Source organism: Chiloscyllium plagiosum, chromosome 7 (genome assembly GCF_004010195.1).
Source record: "Chiloscyllium plagiosum isolate BGI_BamShark_2017 chromosome 7, ASM401019v2, whole genome shotgun sequence".
Classification (NCBI taxonomy): domain Eukaryota; kingdom Metazoa; phylum Chordata; class Chondrichthyes; order Orectolobiformes; family Hemiscylliidae; genus Chiloscyllium; species Chiloscyllium plagiosum.
Window position 1 is genome coordinate 64,787,600 of NC_057716.1, and position 6,805 is coordinate 64,794,404.

General features: G+C 43.1%; 1 protein-coding gene across 5 annotated transcripts in view; it reads left to right on the forward strand.

Moving 5' to 3' along the window:
- Positions 1 to 6,805, forward strand: part of b3galt1b (UDP-Gal:betaGlcNAc beta 1,3-galactosyltransferase, polypeptide 1b) — a 160,704-nt gene that overhangs the window by 127,411 nt on the left and 26,488 nt on the right. For all 5 annotated transcript variants that reach the window (XR_006312155.1, XM_043693922.1, XM_043693920.1 and 2 more), the window contains one exon: positions 2,141 to 2,275. The gene's annotated coding sequence lies outside the window, so the exon portion shown is untranslated. The remainder of the gene's footprint in view (positions 1 to 2,140; positions 2,276 to 6,805) is intronic.

Consider the following 6,805-nt stretch of genomic DNA (forward strand, 5'->3'; position numbering starts at 1 on the left):
AGAGAGTGGTGGCTGTGTGGAATGCTCTGCCCCAGAGGGCAGTGGAGGCCCAGTCTCTGGATTCATTTAAGAAAGAGTTGGATAGAGCTCTCGAGGATAGTGGAATCAAGGGTTATGGAGATAAGGCAGGAACAGGATACTGATTAAGGATGATCAGTCATGATCATATTGAATGGTGGTGCAGGCTCGTAGGGCAGAATGGCCTACTCCTGCACCTATTGTCTATTGTCCTATTGCCCATATGTAATTTGTATGGTATGATCTGCCTGTACTGCATGCAAAACAAAACTCTTCACTGTACCTAGTTACATGAGACAATAATAAATTAAATCAAATCAAAAAATCTGGAATTATTTTCAACGATCTAGCATTATTTTGAAAAATGTTCCTGGGTCTAGAAGCACTGAAAAACAAAAATAAATGAAGATTGGGGTTGGTCTTTGATCTGGGATCAGTGGGAGAAGAATCTGAGAATGTTGATGTTAATTGTATGAAGTAAGCATCTCCAAATGGAGGTCATTCATTAGATAATAACTTAGGTCATTGAGTAAGCTGGTACAGATTTGCTTACTGAATCTCTGTGAAACAACTGTCTGGAGATTTCATTGAAAACTGCTGCTGGTGTGTGGAAGAGTTTTTTTTTTCTAGGATCTAGGACCATTATTTTCCAACAATAGGTCTTTTTGAGTTAGATGGAGCACCACTGACTGCTGTTCCTTGTGTATACTTTTAAGGCTGAGGTAAAACAAATGAAAGAGTGAGTGAGGAATATCAGATCAGCCATGTTCCTATTGAATAGCATAGCAGGCTTAAGGAGTCAAACAAACTACTCCTGTTCCTATGATCCTATAGTCTAACTCATCCAATCCTGAAGGCTAGGCCAAACTTTGTGGTTCCTGATGCTACTATTAGCTAGTGCTCAAAAGAGAGAAAGAGAAGAAGGGAATACTCTATATGCCTGTCCTACAGGAGAGGGCTTTTGAGAAGTTGGTGGAGAATAAGACAATGACTCCAGAAACATTACCTTTTGAAGGAGCAAGGAAGAAGGAAGCAACAGTGTGCACATTTTAAAATCTGAAGTGTTCGTATTTTGTGCTCTTTGATATCAAGATGTTGTTGCAAGTGAACTGAGTGGAAAAGAAGGTAAACTGAACATCTTGATGAAGGGGCTATGAGATAATCTGTTTATTGCTATTGCCACTTGGTTGCCAATTAAGTAAGGACTCTGCTTTGTTATCTGTCATTGCCTGGCCTAGCTGAGACAGCTATTGCTGCACAACTGCAAAGTAAACTGTCTTAGCCCTTTAAGACTTTATGAAGCACTGTGTCAGTGCACTTATAGTTGCTCCCTGTCACCGCATGAAGGAATCTCCTCTTAAAGGATGAGTAATGAAGGTGAATTTTCGTGATGGGAAAAACACTCAGTTATACCTAATAGCACTTTGGAGTAAAATAAGGGAGATTTAAAAAAAAGAAAAATAAAAGCTAAATCCATATGTTCATGCCCTGGAGTCCTTGGTGAAATAAAAGAAGAAATAAATATAAAGCAGACCCTGTGCTCTTGATGCCTTTCGAGAGGCATGGACACAGTGGGGGATACAGTGCTTTATTCCCTCTTCCAACTCCATTTTGATTTAGTCCCTTCCCTCATTCCCCACCTCCCCCACTCTTCTGATGGTATGCATTGCCCATAATTGGCTTTGTATGTAAATATTTAATTGGCTCCATGAGTGATTACTGGTGGCAGTTAGAAGGGGAAAAAATAAATCAGAATCCCAAAGGCTCATGTAAAAATAGCTACAATGAAAGTCTTGGAATAATTATATTCTGCTTTGTACTTTCCTTCTTTCATTAGGTTTTAAGTTCTGGGTGTCAGGATTTCAGTATGTAATCTGCGACTGTAATCTACTGTTTGTGATTTTGGATGGAAATGCTAGTAATTGACATAAAGTAGTTCACCTCATGTTATAGCAAAAGATCAGAAATTTGTGCTAGTGGCAGCCACTGTTATCAATTAATGCCTCAATGCTCGGGTTATGTTATGAGTTCTGATCTGATATATGGACCAGTTTATTCTCTGCAGTAAAGTTGAAAGAATGCAGGGTGTCTTCCTAATTGTTTATTATTCTTCATGATGCAGATTGAATTCTGAGTCACAAACATCATGCATTTGATTCTTTGCCCCTCCTGATGAATGGATCTTTGGTTTTAATACACCTGTAAGGAAGACAATTACAAATTAATCAGGAGGTTGCCATTCACCACCATGATGAAGGTAGGTACTTGCCTCATACTCAGTCTCTCCTTGTCTGAAGCCATAATTAAGATGGTGCAATAAATATACAGAGGAACCTTGATTATTCAGCATTTGATTAAGCGAATTTTGGGTGATCCGACCAAGATCGCAAGGCCCCTGTGCTTGGCTGACTATGTTATCCGGCAGGAGAAAGTGAGGTCTGCAGATGCTGGAGATCAGAGCTGGAAATGTGTTGCTGGAAAAGCGCAGCAGGTCAGGCAGCATCCAGGGCACAGGAGAATCGACGTTTCGGGCATAAGCCCCTGAAGAAGGGCTTATGCCCGAAACGTCGATTCTCCTGTTCCCTGGATGCTGCCTGACCTGCTGCGCTTTTCCAGCAACACATTTCCAGCTATGTTATCCGGCAGCAATTATCCAGTATTCAATTAACCGAACAAAGTACTCCGTGCCTGTGTCCTTCGGATAATCGAGGTTCCTCTGTAAGTTATTGCTAGCTTGTAGTGGGTAGGTTGCTGATATGTTGGCTATTAATTAGCATAAGAATGAAAATAAAGAGTGGGAGTTGACTATAAGGCCCTCAAACCGGCTGAATTCCTAAAATTATACAGACTAGTTTGATAAAATCAAATGGAGAAGATTAGAAAGACACAAAAAATCCTGGGGTTTACTACCAGAGTCATGGAGTACAAAAGAAAGGATTTTGTGCTCGACCTATATAAAATACTGGTTAATCTTCATCTGGATTATTTCTGTCAATCCTGGACATGACATTTTGGGAGCATGTCATAGCATTAGTGATGGTGCAAAGGAGATTTTACTAGGAGTGGTATCAAGAATGAAGACTTCATGTCTTATGGAGAAAAAAATGAACTGCTCTTCTGAGAGCAGAGAAGGCTAAGGAGGAGTGTTCTAAATCTGAAAGGATTTTAATAGAATTAATAAGGAACAATACTTCTCTGTAGTGGTATTAAAAAAAAACAATAACATAACATTCAGCAGAACGTATGGGCTTTCTTGCTGCCTTACAAGCTTTGACTCCCTTTTAGATGGGTCCAGCTTCCTCTGAAGAGTTACTCAAGTTACTTGGCTCTGGTCCATTCGGAAAAACAATTCCAATTTTCCCAATCCACTCTCTTGTCAAATTTCCCACCCATTGTGCCTCCTGGGAGCTAATCCCCTCTGGTCTATCCCAACGCTACTCTGCTGATACAATGAACTTGACCAGTGGATTAACTTTTATCATTCCTCTAAACATTTTCCTCCAGATTGTTCACTTGTGAACAATGTCCTTGCTATCCATGAACTTATTGAAAATAATTTCATTGAGATCGTGGTCTAAAGAGTAACCTGACTGACATATTTCAGCATAGTGGAAATTGTAACCAATGCAGTTCATTCACTTTTGGATGTTGACCATCACTGGTCAGCTTTTAGAGTCATAGACCTGCAACATCGGGACAGGCCCTTTGACCCAAACTGGTCCATGTCGACCAAAATGTCCATCTACGTTAACCCCACTACCCTGCCCTCTGCCCATATCTTTTCTAAGTCGAGAGCGGGGTGCTGGAAAAGCACAGCAGGTCAGGCAGCATCCCAGGAGGAGAATCGACGTTTCAGGCAAGAGCCCTTCATCAGGAATGAGACTTGTGAGTCAAGGGAATGGAAAGATAAATTGGAGTGGGGTGGGAAGATAGCTGAGAGTGCGATAAGTAGACGAAGGTGGGGGATAATGATGTTAGGTTCGGAGAGGAGGGTGGAGCAGATAGGTGGGAAGGAAGATGAACAGGTAGGATAGTTCATGAGGGTGGTGCCAAGTTGGAAGGTTGGAACTGGGGGATAAGGTGGGGAGAGAGGCAATGATGAAACTAGTGAAATTCACATTGATGCCATGGGGTTGGAGGGACCCAAGGTGGAAGATGAGGCATTCTTCCTCCAGGTGTCAGGTGGTGAGATTATGGCAATGGAGGAGGCCAAGGACCTGCATGTCCTTGGTGGAGGGGGAGGGGGAGTTGAAATGTTCAGTCACGGGGCAATAGGGTTGGTTGGTGCGGATGTCCTGGAGATGTTCTCTGAAGCACCCTGTAAGTAGGTGTCCTGTCTCCCCAATGTGGAGGACACTGCATTGGGAGCAACCAGTGGTTCCTGTCCTTGTTGCAGTTGGAGGGGTGGGGTTTGATGGCGGGGGTGCAGGAAGTGGATGAGATGCGCTGAAGGACATCATTAACCACATTTTGTCAGTGACCCTCTGGTCGTCACCTTCCACCGCATCAACCTCCGCATACATCACATCATCCTCTGCCATTTCCGCCACATACAAACAAACCCCACCACCAGAGATATATTTCCTCCCTTCCCCTTTCCACTTTCCATGACGACCATTCCCTCTGCAGCTCTCTTGTCTGGTCCACAACCACACCCCTGCCAACAACCCACCCTCCCCTCCTGCCACCGCAGGAATTGCAAAACCTGCACCCACACCTCCCCCCTCACCTCCGTCCAAGGCCACAAAGGAGCCTTTCACATCCATCAAAGTTTTACCTGCACTTCTACACATATCATTTACTGTATCTGTTGCTCCCGATGTGGTCTCCTCTACATTGGGGAGACAGGACGTATACTTGCAGAACGCTTCAGAGAACGTCTCCAGGATACCTGAACGAACCAACCTCACCACTCCATAGCCGAACACTTCAACTCCCCCTCCCTCTCCGCCAAGGACATGCAGGTCCTGGGTCTCCTCCATCGCCAAACCCCCACCACCTGACGCCTGGAGGAAGAACGCTTCAACTTCCGCCTTGGGACCCTACAACCACACGAGATTAATCTGGATTTCACCAGTTTCCTCATTTCCCCTCCCCCCATTTTATTCCCCAATTCCAACCTTCCAAGTCGGCACCATCCTCATGGTTCACAAGCCTCATTCCCGATGAAAGGCTCTTGCCCGAAACACCAATTCTCCTGCTCCTTGGATGCTGCCTGACCTGCTGTGCTTTTCCAGCATCACACTCTCTACTCTGTTCTCCAGCATCTGCAGTCCTCACTTTCTCACATATCTTTCTAAACCTTTCCTATCCATGTATTATTCCAAATGCTTTTAAATGTTGTTAATGTACCTGCTTCAACAACTTGCGCTGGCAGCTCATTACATATGCCTACCACTGTCTGTGGAAACAAGTTGCACTCAGGTTCCCTTTTATTTTCTCCTCTCTAACCTTAAACTGATACCCTCTACTCCTTGATTCCCTAACCCTGGGTAAAAAGACTGAGTGCATTCACCCTATCCATGCCTTTCATGATCTTACACACTTCAATAAGACCACCCTCCAGTCTACTATGTTGTAAAGAAAGAAAGAAGTCCAAGATTAACCAACCTCTCCCTATAGCTCAGACCCTGGCAACATCTTTGTAAATTTCTTCTGCACTTTTTCCAGTTTAATAATATCCATTTCATAGCAAGGTGACCAAAATTGAACACAATACTCCAAGTGTGACCTCACCAACGTCCTGTAAAACTGCAACTTCACTTCCCAACTTCTACACTGATGAAGGTCTCTTTTAAGTTGCTTCAGTTTTCTTTCTGCTAATATCAATTGCCCTAATTGCCGCATTCTTATAAGCCCCCTTTTTTACCTATATTCTCGTACGTGATTTGAGTCTTCCAGGTATGAAGTCACGCAAATATTTGACTAATTTTTTTTGCAGTTTCATCATTCCTGCAGTATCTTTTAATATAAAATTGAATTATAATTGTCTCATTGTGCAATAATCTGAGACAGTTTAATCTCCAATTTCTTTTAGTTCATATTGTTCTGGAAACTGCCGTGAAAGTATGCTGTGGAGTCAACTTCTCAACAATCTTTTTCCAGTTTGATTTGTTTAGTCCACATGACTGTCTAAAGCCACAAATTCATTCAAGTGCTTTTGTTATAATCTCCAACTACATTTTGCTTAGTTCTTTGCCCAGTGGCAGAACTAATGTAGGCAGCCTTTATGATCCTCAAACATGTATTTTCTGATCCTTGGTATTTCTAATCTCCAACCACACCGTTCCTAATTCCTGTGCTTCAGGACCAAAAACTTCTCACTCGCGTACTTATGTCATACTTATATTACCTACACTACCATATTGTAACCGTAGATTTTCAAAGCAATATCTGCATGAATTTTGACTCTTGACCCTACTCCTCAACACTGTTATTCTTGCAGTGTTACTTTTAAATTTGCCAGGAGCTAAGCTCAATACTTAATTAAAAGCATCGAGTGCCTCGAGGCAACGGCAGGCTGCCTCAATGTGTGCTGCTGAAAATGTGTTGCTGGAAAAGCGTAGCAAGTCAGGCAGCATTCAAGGAGCAGGAGAATCGATGTTTTGGGCATGAGCACTTCTTCAGGAATGAGGAAAGTGTGTCCAGCAGGCTAAGATAAAAGTTAGGGAGGAGGGACTTGGGGGAGGGGCATTGAAAATGTGATAGGTGGAAGGAGGTCAAGGTGAGGGTGATAGGCCGGAGTGGGGGTGGGGGCGGAGAGGTCAGGAAGAAGATTGCAGGTTAG